Genomic DNA, 18,068 nt, shown 5'->3' with positions numbered 1-18,068 from the left:
AATCGTCTCAGCTCTAGTCACTGTGGCCATTTAAGGAGTGAATCAACGAATGAAGGAATATTTCTCTCTCTCTCTCTCTCTCTCTCTCTCTCTCTCTCTCTTTCTCTCTCTCTCTCTCTCTCTCCCCCTCTTTCCTTTCTTCTCTCCCTCCCCTGCCTCTATCTCTCCCCCCTTTCTCTCCCTCTCAATGAATCTTTCACATAAATACATACACCTTAAAATTTTTTATTGTGTGGCATGTTTTCCCTCCTTTAAGGCATTTGAACTTTTAGGCGGACACCACTTTCCAGTCCATTGTAGTAAGTTGGCAGTGGAGAGGTGGGTGTGAAGAGGTGGGGAACCCTAAGTGGAACTAGAAAGCCTGAAGAAACTGGTTTCCGTAGAGGATTGTTTACCTGCTGACACATGCTGGCTTGGGGAAGATTTTAATGCTGTACCAGGAAATGTTTCCATGGTAACCGACGTTTGGGGCTGTCCCACTATGGCCTTTCTCGGGAGCCAGGGAAATGTGTTATTAACTGTGTGCTAGAGCACCCCACTTTCTTCGCCACAGCAACAGTTTGCAAACCCAAGGTGACATCTTATTTTGTCTAGGAACCAGAATATCCAAAAGTATTAGTGAGAGGATCCGTCCTAGTTTTGTTCCTACAACTGTGGGTGGGGGATAGGGAAGCAGGGCCTCCACGGTGGGAGGGGAATGTTGTGTGGGCTGTCAATCCCCAGTTGGTGACACACGGAAGGTGAAGAGGGAGACGGAGCAGTTCGTATTGGTTCAGAAATTTAGTTGATTTGTAGAGCTGAGTAACAGAGCAAATTTCAGTTATGTGCATTCTATAAGCACAAGAAAACAGGGTAGAGTTGAGTAAATTGGTGTTTTAGTGGGCATTCAGTTATACAGAGAGCAACTTTATCTTGAAGAGAACTTAGCATTTTACTAGGTTATTCTAGCACTTTGGTTTTGAGAAACTGGATTGATTACATTACAGAAAAATCACTAAGTCTTTGTCTATGAAGATTCAAGCTTTAAAATTTCCCCAGGGAGTCCCTTGCTGGAACAGGAAAGGGAAGATGGCAAAATTGTACCCTTTTACACTATAGGGGAAATTACTTTGTGATGCCCTCCCAGTGGATTCCCCTTGTTCCTGTTCCCCAGTACTTCCAGAAAGCGATAGAATGGGTGAGAGAAGATGGGGTATGGACAATCTTGGAAATGGCTTCAATAACAAAACCAGCCTGTGTTACACATTCTTGGTCTCATCCCAGCAGGCATTAAACTTACAGGTTTGTGTCAGGAGGGATTATCAGTGAAAGTTCCTCAGCTGGTAAATGTTAAAACTTTGAGCTGTGCCAGACAGTTCATTAGCTGGGTGTTCAATATGTATAAAGTCAAATCCTCCCATAATGCTCAGAGGAAACATGTATTTTCGTATGACACATGAACATACTCACGAAGAATTAGTGTTATATAATGTGCACAAGTATTAAATCCAGTGGCTTCAGTGCCTGTGCTTTTACTGAGCGATTCCACAGGTCTGAAATCAGGCCTCTTTTAATGTCCTTGTATTCAAAGATGTCTTGTGGGAAGGCATTTGGAATCAGAGCACAGTTTCACAGTTATTGGTATAGATTTGGGAGCAGCGCCTTCTGCGGTTCTTCTGCTATAAAACAAGGATGGTAATATATCCTGAGTAAGGGTTTTATGAAGATTAACATATTTATGTAAATTCATAGAAAATCCTGCAAGGGAAATTGTATAACCTCTCTGAAGAGGTTCAACTAGTAGTGCAGTCAGTATTGTTGTAAGTGATGTTTTTTTGAAGTCTCAGCTGGTGAAATGCTAAAACTATGACCCGACATGAGAACCCAGTTTTACTTTAATTTTTTAGTGCATGAGTTTCCAAAAGTCTGAGTTACCCTGCATTTAAACAGCATGCTTTGGTGTATGGGATGTATTCTTGCTTTAAGATGATTGGACTCCATTCCAACAAAGAAAGTAAAGTGTTTTGTTTGTTCTTCATCCAGGAAGAAATGCTGAGACCCCTGCCTATCGGATACCACATAGATCAAGAACGTGAGTGTGGAAAGTGCATGCTGACATGATTTGGTGAGATAAGGGACTGGAGAAGGGCAGGGTAAATATAAGAGGTGATGTGGCTAAGTAGAAGAAAAAAACTCCAGACTTACACAGAAGGGATTTTACTTCTAGGTCAGCCACATACTGCCTTCAGCAGATCTTTTCACCTCTCTGAATCTCTTGTGTACTGTTAATTGCTTCCTGTGATTAATTTGATGGTATAATTAATTGATGGACACGAAGTGCTCAGAGTAAGAGCTCACATAGAGCAAGATTCCACTGAATGTTATTTACTACATTAGGAGTTGGAGGAGTAGAGGCAGTAAAAAAAAAAAAAAAAAGTAAGGTAGGGTAATTTGAAAGCACCTGCCACTTCACTTGCAGCAGTTCTAGGACTGGGATATCTTGAGGTGCCAAGCAGGAGGAAGACCAATGATATACATTGTCATTTTCAAGCATAAAAGATGTAGTCTTCCTTGCAGGATTGGTGATGATGATTGGTTTTGGACAGGTTCACCATTTCAGCTCCTTTAACATTCTTCGAGTCACAGTATCTTCCAGATTCTCATGAGAATCTGAAATGCAGTTGGCCATCTCTGTGAGTTCCCTGCATGGAAATGGGGGTGGGGCAGAGTACTGGGAATTGTGCTTATTATGGGGTGGGAAATGGCACCCCACAAATCTACCATAGCTGCAATCCAGATATAGACACAGGTCTGAACTCTTTTACTTCAAGCTTTTCTGGGTAAAAAACCAACCCCAAACCTTTTCTTGGAGCTTGCATCACCACTGGAGAGAAGTAGTAGGCTCTGACTAGGTGCTAGGCTTACTGAGGGTGGAGCCACAGTTTGTGGTATGACACTTCCATGCAAAGTAAGTTTATTCTTAGTCTTATATATATTTATTTATATTTATATTTATATTTATATTTATATTTATATTTATATTTATATTTATATTTAAATCTGTGCATTATAGTGTCTTTAAAAAGCTCATGGGACATGCATCTGATGAAAAACCTTCTGTAGGGAGCCAGCCTGCCCTCTCTCGCTCTCCCTCTCCAAATGATTGCAACAGATAAGATGGGGCCATCATGAAGCTAGAAATCAGGAACTCCATCCAGATATAATCCTAGGCACATGTTAATTTAGGATGGAACTGGATTATATATGTATGAATTTTTTGAATTAAATATTTGGGTTTTGTAACCAGTCACTAGCTTTTCTATAAAACTTTTGTTTATAATTCCCTTATTCATCCTGTAATATTTTGTTTTCTAGACTTGTTTGCTATTGAAGAAAATACGCCCCTTAAATTTCACAGTTGTACTTTACCTCTATTACCTCTCGGTAATTCATTAAACTTTTTAAATAAATGACCAAAAAAGAAAAACCCTTATGTATACATTTCACAATTTTATAGCAAGTAAACTTGTATTTTAATTTAATTTGCTAGTGTTTTTAAATACTCTCATATATATATATCTATAAATATATTCAGGTACATAATCCTGTTGCAGTATATAACCCATGCTATATAGTAGAGAATGTAAACACACATTGAAAATCAAGTGGAGTTGACTGTGCTGCTGAAGAGTTGCTCTGTGGCCTGTGCCTTTTCCTTCAGGCTTTCCAGAATGAGGCACAGACAAGGTCTCCTGTTCAGCTAAGACTGCCATCACTTGTAGGTGGTAGGAGTCAAAGCCATAGAAGATTGCCCAGTAGGCTTGCTTCTACTGATCTCTTGCTCTCATCCGTCGACAGAAGTCTACTCCAGGTGTGAGAAAGTCTGTCAGTGTATCTGGAATTGTGTCCTAGGTTGCCTTAGCCTTGGACTATTGTGTGACAACCACATGAAGCCCCGTCTGGGCTGCTTTTTAGAGGTCCCCTTGTTCAGCAGCAGCAGTGACTGTGCCATCTCAGAGGCCTAGGAACAAGGTTGAACAAGGATGCCTAAGCCCATCAGATCTGCCCACTGCCCATAAGCCACCAGTTTTGTTCAGACTCCCACTTTTGGTCTGGGAACCAGTATAAACTCAACCGTCAGCCAGTGACCTTGACTAAGGCTGCAGAAGCCAGAATGCAGAGAAAGACAGCCTAAAACAGTAGTGAGCGAGCTCTTCTGCCAGTGGGGCCTCTGCTTTCCAGAAAACCGCTTTTCATGTTGCCACTCCCTGCCTGCCTTGCACCCGTTTTCCTTCCAGCTTCATTCTGCCTGAAGCAACTGCATAGGCATCTGCCACACTCAGTTTTCCTCAGCTCTCTTCATGGAATGGCCTGGTTGCTGTTCTCACCCTTCCACACTAGTGGAATCCACATGACAAGCCTATCACAGTCACTGGAATTCACTTTATTAATCTATCAATAAGAGCATGTCTTCATTTTCCACTAGACTGAACTCCTGCAAGGGGGACCCCTATTTTATTTATTGCAAAATAGCAGTGTTGATAACGATAGCTCTCACTCAACCGCTTTTTTTTTCTGCTTGGTCTAGACTTCTGGATGTCTTTTTTTTCTATGTATTGCCTAATTTTAATAGGAATTCTGTTAAATTGTAATCTATCTTCCATGTCTGATCGTTCTTGCTATCTGATCTGATCCCTCAGCTTCCTCTCTCTCCAGTAATTTCTGATCATCTTGGTCTGCATTCGTCAAGGAGCCTGTTAGGCTGCATTAGCAAGAATCATCAGTAGTCTGAATGTATCCTCTGAGTAAATGTGTGTATTCTTGTTGTGTGGTTATTCAGTTCAACCTGACCATTGCTATATTCACAATAAATTCCATCTCTAATCTTCACTGTAAGAGCACGCTACAGTGGTCTCTTTACCTATTTTAGTTTGCCTTTAAATAAAATTATAACAACTATATTAAACAAGTATATATGTATATATTTTTTAATTTGACAGCCATGGGACCATGACTTGTACAATATCAGATTCATCACTGCACTCCTGCACCTGTCTCCTGTCTCCTAACTACCCAGGGCAGTTCCTTTTCTTCACACCTTACCAATGGATTTGGAACTTATTGGTGGACCAGACTCCTGATGCTTTGCCCCAGATACACTTCTGTTTACACTAGCTAGGATTCTGAGTGCCTTGTCTGGAGCTCCCTAAGCGTCCTGGGCTTTGTTTGTAAGATACTTCCTTGACTGGAAAGTCTTTTTCCTGGCTTTTCATTTTGAGTAGGGATTCTTCCATGGTTCTCAGGGCTGGAGTTTTTCTTCTTTGACTTTTGTGGATCTTCTGTGTTCCTCATTTTCTTCTGTTTTGCAATGGAACAGTGGAAGATGGCCTGAGTATCTAGACTTTGCCACTCATGTGGGAGAATTGCATGGATTTCCAGACTTGAGGTTTGAGGCTGGCCTGGAACTGGTTCTTGTAGCTGTTTACAATGAGCAGCGGATGGAAGGTATCTGTCTGTATGTATGTGTCTCTGTCACTGCCAATCAATCAACCAGTCTACCTTTTAATAAGATATACCCTAATAAACTAAACTAATGCCTGTCTCTTCCCACTAGCTTTTTCCTTCCTCTTCCTGTCATCTTTAGTTCTCTCTTCAGTTGCCTTGAAAGCTCTAATACTTCTCCTCTGGACCATTGCTCCTTGCACCCCTGGGTACACGCTGCCAATTCAGTCAGTCAGCTGTCTTCAGTCACATTAACTTTACATCCCCAGCTATGACTAGGCTCTCAAAGTACTCAGATCCCCCAAAGGAACAACCTGAGGCTCAAGCAGAAAAAGCTTTTTGAAAATAAACTGAATATTTGTTCAACACTAATGCATTTTGGAGACATTCTACCAGCTGACATATGTATAGCTGATGTATGGCTAATGTTACAGAGTGAAAGCTGTAAGATCTCTGGACCTGTCTCTATGTTCATATGAGTATATGTGATATATATGTGATTTTTCCACATCTGGATGAAGTAGAAAAATTCCATTCAGATTACCTTAGTAAATAAGTATATGTATATTTAAATATGTAATTCTCTAAATATATGCATATATATTTATATATGTGTTTCTAATTTGTGTAACTCCCAGAAATGCATAAATAGAAATGGTTTTCTTTTAAGATTTGTTTTTATTTTAAAGGTAAATTTTACAGAAACAGAAGGAAAGACATAGAGAAGGTCCTCCATCTATTGCTTTCACCCCCTGAATGGTTGTGACTGCTAGAGCTGAGCTGATCTAAAGCCAGGAGCCAGGAGCTTCTGGGTCTGCCATGTGGGTGCTGGGTCCCAAGGACTTAGGCCATCCTCTGTCACTTTTCCAGGCCATAAACAGAGAGCTGGATTGGAAGTAGAGCAGCCAGGACATGAACTAATGCCCATATGGGATGTTGGTGTTGCAGAGCTACAGGTTAACCTGCTGTGCCACCATGCTGGCCCCCCAAAATGCCTTTTACATATACATGTGTTAGATAAATCTTTGATAAATAAGGAAGGTTAACATTATAGGCTTAATAAAAGCAGCTCTGCCTTCTGAATTTTCAGCTTTAAGTACAACATGAGCACATGTTTTCATTTAACATGCCTTTACTTGTTCAATAAGCCACTATTGTGTCTAGTGGAAATTTAGGGTTAGAGAAACCATAAAACACAATCTAAGGTCACATGGAAAAGTAAAGATGAAGTAAAAGTGAAGTATGTGGTATCCTTTACCTCCTGTGCATCAAGTGTTACATTGAATCTCCAACTTTTATGCTGAAACTAGTTAGGTTTCTGCTTTTGTGCTGCTTACCTAACATGCACATGCTGTGAAAATAATTACTAGGAAATTATTTAAAATGAAGGTTCCCTTTGTTTAATATTATGTCTGCCTGAAATAAAAGTCTAGATACTTTCTAGGTCAGATTAACTGCTACAAAACTAATTACTGAATATATTTATTGTTCATGTATTCTGTTTGCCATCTTGTTTCTGTGTAATATAGAGAAGCTGAATATTTTAATAATCATAAACAAGTGTCCCATGGGGAAACATATGTTTCTAGAAATTGCAAAGTCACAAATGTGTTAGACTGCTTCCAAATGCTGATCCCCTCAGAGCTATAGACTGAATTACTATTTCTCCATCAAATGAATTTGGTGCCATCCTCATTCCATGGTGATGGTTCCAGGAGACGAGTTCACTGACAGCAGAACCCTTATGTTCTTAAACATTACCTGTGTGTGTTTTTTGTAAAACCCTCAGCAATTTTCACCAATCTGCAGCTTTTCGTTAGTTCATAGCATGTCCTTGAACAATTTCTAGTTAAAATCTCAAAGGTTTGGCCCGGCGGCGTGGTCTAGCGGCTAAAGTCCTCGCCTTGAAAGCCCCGGGATCCCATATGGGCACCGGTTCTAGTCCCGGCAGCTCCACTTCCCGTCCAGCTCCCTGCTTGTGGCCTGGGAAAGCAGTTGAGGACGGCCCAATGCATTGGGACACTGCACCCGCGTGGGAGACCTGGAAGAGGTTCCAGGTTCCCGGCATCGGATCGGCGCGCACCGGCCCGTTGCGGCTCACTTGGGGAGTGAATCATCGGACGGAGGATCTTCCTCTCTGTCTCTCCTCCTCTGTGTATATCTGGCTGTAATAAAATGAATAAATCTTTAAAAAAAAAAAAATCTCAAAGGTTAGATTTATGTAATTAAATTGTTGCAGGAGAGCCTGGCACAGCAGCCTAGGGGCTAAAGCCCTCGCCTTGCACGGGCAGGGTCCCATATGGGTGCAGGTTCTAATCCCGGCAGGCCCACTTCCCATACAGCTCCCTGCCTGTGGTCTGGGAAAACAGTCGAGGATGGCCCAAAGCCTTGGGACCCTGCACCCACATGGGAGACCCAGAGGAGGCTCCTGGCCACTTGGGGGGGTGAATCAACGGACAGATGATTTTCCTCTCTGTCTCTCCTCCTCTTTGTATATCTGACTGTACAATAAAAATAAATAAAATCGTTTTTAAAAATAGTTGCAGGAGTTTGAGTTGATCTTTTGTCTCCTAGAAGACAAAGAGAGTGAACAAAAACAAATTAAAATTTTTATTGAAGAACAAAGACTCCTGCTAAATGGAAGGGGACCCACGGATAGGTTCCAGAAAGGTTCTGGATGAGGGAATGCTTACCACTGATAAATTTTGAAAGTAGAATTATGTGTGCCTTTTATTTATTTATTTTTTTCTTTGCATTCGTTTGTTTCACAGGGTCTGATTTCCGGTTATGTGAGAAATGTTTATCACGAATACATCTCAGAAAGTGGTCATGAGTTCTGTGAGGTTATCTTGCAGTTGAGGTCATGGTCTTTGATCAGTTGAGAATATCATCTTGCTGACCAGAAACAATTGAAAGAAGTTATCTTGCTGACTACTTCCAAGATGTTACAGTTGAAAAGGTTTCTGACCAACTACAAATAACTGTGATCAATCTGACACCAGAGCTTGAATTTTTTATAGTTATTTTAAGGACACAGAAGTGTTCCCTTTCTTAGAACCCATTATTTTTCCTATCTTTCTGCCTGTTAATTCCCTTATTACCTCCTCACAAGAGAGATAGACAAGGAGCCCCATCCTGGTATATTTACAATGACATAGTACTCTTGAGTGATGTGAGAGATGAGAAAGCCACGGATATTCAACAACAGTAGCAGAAACAATAAATCCCAAGAATCATAAAAGTACATCTGATGAAATAATTGCTCAGTTTCTGCACTTAAGCTTTATTTTCAGTTGTTGAAATTCCTGAAATAATCAATTTTATGAAACCAAATTTTAAAAGTGAGTATTTTTCCAGTTCATACAATAGCTTTTCCTTTGCTGATTGTTGTATGGTGGCTGCAGCTGGGATACACCGCAACCAAGTCTCCAGCAGGTTCTCTGTGCGGCAATCAGATTGCACTGTGAGAACAGAATTCCCGACTGATCTACATCCCTTTCTCTGTCGACCCCTGGTGGTAGGAAGGAAGATTTGCTTCTTTCTACAAGAAAAGATCTCAACCTTTTTAAATTTGTGTCTTGGCTTTGGTGCGGTACACTTAACATTCAAATGAACCTAACATCATTGTCAACTATCATGTTTGTTCTTTTTAAAATATAATTATTTAATGTTATTATTATTTTCCACGATATGGTTTTGTAGGTATAAGACTCCCTCCTCCACCTCCCCTTCCTCCCTCCCACACTTTCCCCTACTATTTCCCACCATATTATTACAATGGTATAGCCCTTCAGCAAAAGTCACAAGTTATGTTTGTTCCATGTGTATGCGGAATTGTTTTATTTTAGTTTGGATAGTCTTAATAGTTTCTGGGTTTATAGAAATTTATCCCAAACATTTGTTATCTAATTTGTTGGAGTTCAATGTTGATAAAATTCCCTTACAATTCTGTTGATTTCTGTCAATTCTGTGGCACTATTTTCTTTTTAATTTCTGATTTGGGGTTCTGAGTGTCTTTTTGTTAATCTAGAAGAGTTTGAAATTTATGCTATTTTTAAAATAAGTTTTCTTGTCAGTAATTAAGAAAAAAAAAACTTTTTATTTCAAAGGGCAGAGTGGAGCCCAGTGCAATAGCGTAGTGGGTTAAAGTCCTCACCTTGAATGCCCGGGATCCCATGTGGACATTGATTCTAATCCGGCAGCCCCTCTTCCCATCCAGCTCCCTGCTTGTGGCCTGGGAAGGCAGTTGAGGACGGCCCAATGCGTTGGGATCCTGCACCCGCGTGGGAGACCCAGAAGAGGTTCCAGGTTCCCGGCTTCGGATTGGCGTAGCACCAGCCGTTGTGGCTCACTTGGGGAGTGAACCATCGAATGGAAGATCTTCCTCTCTGTTTCTCCTCCTCTCTGTATATCTGACTTTCCAATGGAAATAAATAAATCTTAAAAAAAAAAAAGCAGAGTGATGCAGAAAAAGGAAAAGAGAGAAAGAGACTATAGCGAGAAGGATTGAGGGAGGAGGAGGGAGGGAAGAAGGGAGGAAGAGAGACAGAGTGTTCGCATGTGATTCCATTTACTGGTTCACTCCCAGAATAAGCTCAATGGCCTGTAAAGAAGTAGGCCAAATCGAGATACCAAAAGTTTCATCGGAGTCTTTCAATGGCAGGAGGAACTTGGAAATTTCAACCATCATTTGCTACTCCCTAGTTGTGTTAGCAGCGAACTAGGTTGGAAGCATAGAAAGCTGCTCTTCACTCTTCAGAAGTTCGCAACAGCCAGCTCTAAGCAAACCCCAAGGCAGGAACATGCAACTCCATGCAAATCTCTCACATTGCTGGGAGGGACCCTTTTTGTGCCATCACATTGCTGATTTCTATGATAGGCATCATCAGGAACACCTATCAATAGCCAAAGCTATGAGTGGAGCCCACGTACAGGCATCCTAACAGATGTACTAACCAACAAACCAAATGCTCACTGAATATTTTATCTTCTTTTTAAAAAAAAAAGAATTATTTATTTATTTTATGATACTGTTCCATAGGCTCAGGGATTTCCCCTCTCCCCCAATTCCCCTGCCCACACTGATTTCCCTTATATATATATATATATATATATATATATATATATATATATATATATATAATTATCAGTATATAATGTCCTGGTTTATGTCCTGTAATATTTTCTGGGTAAGGCATCCATTACATGATCTTAGTGTGGCAACATGAGCTGGATTTTTCAATATGACATAAATATGTCATCTTCTGTCACGTTGAATCTATTTGTGTGTTTGAATCAAAATGACTTTCTGTAGACAGCATATACTTGAATTTGCTTTCAAAAAAACTCACAGAGTCTGCCTCTTCATTGCAGAATTGAAGCTGTATGTTAGAAACAATTAGAATACTTGCTTTGAAATCAGCCTTAGAGGCCCTGGGGACAGTTTCAGTTTCTCAAAGAGTGAGAGAAAAGCAGTGGTTCTATAGTCAGGACTCTGTCCTACCACACTGTAGCCTAGATCTTGAATTATATTCCTCCTGGGCTACCTTTCTGCCATTCTGATCCTCTTAAATTTTCCTTTCCCACATTCCTGCTCATCCTCACTTCCCTTCCCTTATCTTTTCTTCTACTTGTCTTCTCTCAGCTGTAAGTCTGTCTTCCTTCTTCGTTTTGTTTTGTGTTTTTTTGGTGTATATATTCATGAACTGTGCTTACTTTATACAGATAGACACACATATATATACATATATGTACATACATACACATATATATGATTCTGTTTAAAGTAAGCACAGTTTATGAATCTCACAGTACAGTCTTTTTAGCATAATAATGCTTCCCCTTCGGAACCTCCCCCTGCTCATATTCCCTGTCCATCCTTCTGTTGCCCCCACCCCATTTTGTTTTTGAAATTTTTACGATGGCATTCTTTCAATTCACTTCTGCATCCCAGGCTTAACACTTCTTCTTTTTTTAAAAAAAAAAAAGTTTTTTATTGGAAAGGCAGATCTACTGAGAGGAGGAGAGTCAGAGAGGGAGATCTTCCATCTGCTGATTCACTGCCCAAGTGGCAGCAAAGGCCAGAGCTGAGCCGATCCGAAGCCAGGAGCCAGAAACTTCCTCCAGGTCTCCCACATGAGTGCAGGGTCCCAAGGCTTTGGGCCATCCTGGACTGCTTTCCCAAGCCACAAACAGGGAGCTGAAGGAAAAACAGGGCAGCTAGGACATGAACTGGTGTTCATATGGGATCCTGGCACATGCAAGGTAAGGACTTTAGCTGCTAGGCTACTGCACCGGGCCCAACAGTGCTTTAAAGAATTCAGCATCTAAAGAGATGAAAAAAAAAATGTTGCTCCTATAGAGTACTCTTTTGTACTTTGTGAATTAGTTACCACGGATCACAGAAAACATGACATTTGTCATTGAGACTGTTTTATTTCACTAAGTGTTATCGTTTCCTGTTGGATACCTTTTGTTGCAAAAGACAGGGTGTCATTTTTTTCTGGCTCAATAGTATACCATGGTGTATTCTGGTACTTGAAGGTGGAGGATTAATATGTTGAGCTACCACACTGGCCCTGATGCTAAAGTTTAAATACAATGCTTAGTTTTTTTTAGAGAAAAAATATAACTGTGATCATTTTTTCTCTGATTTAGCCTTAATTTTTTTAAATCATAGGATTCGCATTCCATTAGGTAAAGATACAGGGACTAGCAAGTAGGAAATTATGATAGCAGAAAAAGAATCAAAACAAAACAAACTTGCTAATTCTTGGGTATATAATTAACGACTACTTTTCACTAAGCACAGTGGTTCCTAATTCCAGCCATTTAATTGGAAAGGACAGACTTTTATTTTTTTGGCTGTGTAGTATTCCATTGTGTACATATAAGCAAAAGTTTCTTGATATTGTCATCCATTGTTGGACATCTCCATGGATTCCATATCTTAGTTATTTTGAATTCAGCTTCAGTAATTCTCATATGATGATTTCATCTCATTTGGGTAAATTCCCAGGGTAGAAGGCTGGGTTATATGGTAGATCCTTCCCAGAGTGTTGAAAACTCAATTCTGCTTTGAGTTTCTAGGTTCATTTGCTGTAGCAGAGCATTAACACATCAATTTTTTCTGATTAGTGATTTTCAGTATTGTTACCATTAACATATGTTCGGTTGGGAATACAAGTCTAAAAGTAGCAATACAGGTTGCCTAGCAAAGGCATTCAGATGAGCAGATTCTGTATTTTGTTTTCCCCCAAAGAGTCTTCTTTTGCACTCATTTGAATGTCTCATTATGGAACTTAAAGATTGGCCTTCTGAAATCAGAAGGCCCCAGGCATGTAACCCAGACGCTCTGAGCACACAGGAGACTAAATGGTATGTTTATGATCTAGTTTATGTATTATCTAGTCTGTATGTACAATTCTAGCTCATGTATTTATGATTGTAGTATAATAGTTATTTACATAGCTACTAACACCAAAGCATGCTAGTTTGCAAAAAGCTGGTTTGAATTGAGGACCTGTAATTTTTAGCACAGTGTATCTTTTGCTTTTATAGAAGTTTTTCGTACCGGGTCCGTAAGGCCCTGGGGTAGGAGGTCCGGCGGGGTCCGGGTCTCCTGATCTGGATCCTTGGGCCCACCTGCATAGTGGGTGCTGGGTCTGTGAGCCCCAGGGGCGGGTGGTCCTGTGGGTCTGGGTTGCCAGGGTCAGGTCCTTGGGCCCATCTGTGAGAGCTCATCCTCCTCAGGGGAAAAGACGGAGTAGTGGATGGCTGGCCCATATCCACATAGAGGATATGGCAGCACATTGGGATTTGTAGAAGACATCTGTTAGTATAGCAGAGGAAGGAAAATAGAACAGATTGGACAACTACCCCGGCCCAAGATGACATCAAATATCTGGGAGGAGACTCTATGGTGGACTCTGTCAGCCAACAGATATTAAAAGTGTTCGCTCTTCTTTGGATGGGCAAGATTGACAACATTTCAGAACTATCAAAACCACCTGGGCAGAACCCTTTGCGCGTGTGATACATCAGGACCCTAGGTTGCTATTGGGTGGCCGCTCCCTATTCCCAGGTGCTGGGATGGTTGGGAGGCTGGGTGTGGCTTCTCCCCTGGTCTCCACCCTGCCCCCAGATACAGGAAAAAGAAATGGAAAACTTGGAAACAATGATCACACCCACTTTTCCCTGACCCTCAATCCTTCTTACCCTGATCAACTATCATTTAAAATAAAAGTTTAATAATAAAAGGTATGTTTCTAAATATTGTGGGTATTACAACTTCAGTTTTCTAACAGTGTCATCTTAGCAATATTTTGTATTTGTCAGCATTTTTCTTTTTTCTTTTCTTTTTTTTTTAAAGATTTATTTTATTTTTATTGGAAAGTCAGATATACAGAGAGGAGAGACAGAGAGAAGATCTTCTGTCCGATGTTTCACTCCCCAAGCGACCGCAACGGCTGGAGCAAAGCCAATCCGAAGCCAGGAGCCTCTTCCGGGTCTCCCACACGGGTGCAGGGTCCCAAATCTTTGGGCCATCCTCGACTGCTTTCCCAGGCCACAAGCAGGGAGCTGGATGGGAAGTGGAGCTGCCGGGATTAGAACTGGTGTCCATATGAGATCCCGGTGCGTTCAAGGCGAGGACGTTAGCCGCTAGGCTACGCTGCCGGGCCCATTTTCTATTATTTTTTGAAGTAACATCCTACAGGATTGTGTATAATACAGGAATGGTTCAAATACAATTCTGTGAATTTGTCTGAATTTCTCAGGAGCTTAAAGGAAATCATAAACAGGATGGTGGATTCATCCAGGAGAAAACTTACGGAGTCAAAGCGCAGTGGACCCTATGATGCAGCTTGTGAAGCCAATATAAGTGACGTTTGCACCCGTTATCAAGTGGAAGCTCAAGATCTGGTGTTTTCCCTTATCATTTATCTCCCTGGACATGGGCCTGGGAAGTCACAAATTATGGCTTGAGTACTTGGGTTCCAGTTTCCCACTGGGGAGAAACAGATGGTGGCCTGCTTGTGGCCTGGGAAAGCAGCAGAGGACGGCCCAAAGCTTTGGGACCCTGCACCCTCATGGGAGACCCGGAAGAAGCTCCTGGCTCGTGGCTTCAGATTGGCTCAGTTCCAGCAGTTGCGGTCACTTGGGGATTAAATCATCAGACAGAAGATCTTCCTCTCTGTCTGTCCTCATCTCTGTATATCTGCCTTTGCAATAAAAAGAAATAAATCTTTTTTAAAAAGAGAAAAATTCAGCAATAGGTTTTCTTTTTTATTGAGAATATGGTGAGTTTAATGTGAAACCTTTGTAGTAATATAATTAATGAAAAATTCTGGAAAGATAGTATGGAATTATAATGCTTCTTAAAGTCTAAGAGTGTGTAGTATTTGTCACTCCAATAAATTCATGTTGCTTTTCACTTTTTAATAAATACCAGAATTATTGTAATTTATCATTATAATATTTATAACATTTAGAGACAAATGTTTGAAGTATGATTTTTAATTTTGATTATTATTTCTTTAATGTTTATTAGAGAATTGATTTTATGTATTCTCTAGGTACATTCCAAGAATACAATGGCATTTTACTCGTCGTTCTGCTTCCCCCTAAATTCCTTCTCTCCCTCTCTTCGTCCTTTTTGCAAAGATTTAAATTTAATTTACTCTATCCGTAGCCTTAATTCACCACTAATCACAATATTCAACAAATAAAAGCTAGAAAGGCCACAATTCCACAGAAGTATAAACAAGGGCTAAAACGATGGTCATATCCAAAATAGCCATTTCATTTCTGTGCATTTTTTTTGTATTCTATATCAGTTGTCACATATCAGAGAAAACACGCTTTTGTCTCTTTGTTTTGCAATCAACAATTTTTAGTGTAAAACATTTTAAATCTGCAGGATTTTTTCATAATCCATATTTTCTATGTACTTTTAAAACTTTTTAATTTTTTATGATACAGTTCCATAGGTTCAAGGATTTCTCCTTTCACCTCCTCCAATCCCCATCTTCCCTGCTGTTTTCCCCCGTATTATTACAATAGTATAGCACTTGAGAGTGGCTTGTTTCATTAAGTATAATGATATGCAGTTGTACTCATTTTGTTGCAAAAGACAGGATTTCATTCTCTATTATGTCTGAATAGTATTTTATAATGTATCAGATACTGTGATATCTGAATTTCCCTGTTGGGTATATGAGGGAATTTAGGAGATGTTCTTAAGGAGTCCATTGAATTACATTGGCTATCTTAAATATTGAACAAGAACTAATGGATCAAACACCATGGGGGGGGGGCGCATCTGTGGAGGTCTGAGTGTGTCCTCAAAAAGGCAAAGCTAGTATTCAGTTGTGTTTCTGGGAACCAGGTTGGGAATGTGGGGCCATGGAGACACTCTTGAGATTTTTTATAAAGATTTTCTTGTTTTCAAAGATTGGACAGAAATATAATTATTTTTAATGAAAATTTTATCCTTCTTATGTGGCCACAAATTCACCAGTTTAATCAAAATGTGGTCTGGTCACTTAAAATTGGTCAGATTCAGTCAGCAGCCAGCAGCTGCAAATTTACAGTTGCTTCTGACATGGTCATTTTTGGCTTGGACTCTGTAGCATTAAATGGAAAGCCAAAACTAACAATCCTGGAAAGCTCTTATTCTGTCATTTTTTTCTTGTAAGTTTTATTCTATTATATGCTCATCCTCCACTCTCCACTCCTTAAGCTTTAATGTATGTTACAAATTCATCTATAGTTTATTTACTTTGCAAGGCAGAGATATAGGTAGGAGAAAGAGAGAGAGAGAGAGAGAAAGAGATGGAGGGGGAGGGCAAGGGAAGCAGAGAGCAAAGATGGAGAGGCAAATGACTACCACTCATTGATTCACTCCCCAAATACTCAAAACTATTGAAACTGGAACAAGCTGAAATCAGGATCCTGCAACTCTGAGTCTCCACTATGAGTTTCAGGGAACTGAGTACTTGAATTATTTTCTGCTCCCTCTCCTAGTGGACATTTGCAAGACACTGGGCCAAAAGTGGAGAAAGTGTTGACTGACTGCATCCCAAAAATGAGTTGGAGGCAAATTCGTAGAAGCTCAGCAGTTTAGTCACTAGCCAATGGACTATCCCATACCACTGCAAGTAGAAGAGGGTGAACAGTCCTGAATGGGCCACTGTCAGGGCTCTTTAAGCTCACAGTGGCATGAAAAGCTAGTCCACTAAGTTAACATTGGCATGGGCATAAAAAAACTATCCAATGAACCATGCCAACTTTGGCACTGCATTATGTGACAAAGGGGGAACTATCAGGAATTCTTTTTGTCTTCTCAAGGTTAGGTACTCTTTCCTGTCATTGTTGCCCTTGGAGTCTTATCAGATGCATGGGAATACTCAGGCTCTGAAATGGCCAACCAGCTGGTAAAGGCAGTGATAAGTGCACAAAAGATCTGTGTTTTGGCTGGGTTGTCAGAGGAGACTTTGTAGCTGAATGCTAATCTGAGGATAAGGGGAAAGTTGACCACCTGCACCAACATGAGAAACAATAAGACTGTTAATGATGTTACTGTGTCTGTAATCTCCCTTCATTCTCTGGGAGGCCTATATCAAACAGGATGTGACTTTCAGAGGCTTTGCCAGACAAAAAGTACGATCCCATCCCAGAATGAGATATTTTCTTGAGATACAGACTCTCACTCTTGAAAGGGACTCTCCTAGAACTTGTGGTCACGGCGAGTGCCAAGTTATGGACACGTCATTATTTTAAGGGCCCCAACTTGACTTTCACCATTTGCTATTGCCTTGGCTACCACAAAAGGACTCAAACACAAGGAATCTGATAATGGAATGGGTGCATCCCATGTGTTGCTCTGTGTCCTTTACTACTTTCTGGAGGTAAGACTTCAAAATCTGCCTGTTGAGCACCAACACATTTCAAACTTCCAAGAAAAAAGGCTGCTGGATAACAAATCAGGCTGTTGGTAACACCTGTCCTGACACGTTTTGCTGCTGTTCTTAGTGTAAGCAGCTGACTCGTGGAATTCTTAAGAAAATCTGAAAGGTAGTATAATGAGCCATGCATCCTATAGACTCAGAAGCTTATTTTAGGAAATTAAATATTGTCCTGTGGTAGCATTTTCTGTAGCAGTTAAGATGCTGTTTGGCATGCTGTTATCCCATGTCAGGGTGTCTGGTTTGGGGACCTGTCTCTGCTTCTGATTCAATATTCCTGCTTAAATTCTAAAAGACAGTAAGTGATGAACTAAGTAGTTGAGTGCTTCCCCTCCACCTGAAAATTCCATATGGCATTCCAGGATCCTGACTTTACTCTCAGCCATACCTGACTATTCTGGGTGTCAGGGGAGTAAACCAGAAAATGGAAAATCATTGAATTTCTGTCTGTTGTTCTATCTTGGGATTTCAAATAAACTAACTGAAAAATTCACATTATCATTTCCATCTTTTTATTAATACAAATTGTAGGTATGATGCTTCAAAGTATTTATACAGTGGCAATCTAGGGTGTTCAACAAATTTTACTTCAGTCTTCAGTCATCCTTCATTGCTGTATAT

This window comes from Ochotona princeps, chromosome X (genome assembly GCF_030435755.1).
Source record: "Ochotona princeps isolate mOchPri1 chromosome X, mOchPri1.hap1, whole genome shotgun sequence".
NCBI lineage: Eukaryota > Metazoa > Chordata > Mammalia > Lagomorpha > Ochotonidae > Ochotona > Ochotona princeps.
Note: the sequence above shows the minus strand (reverse complement) of the source record.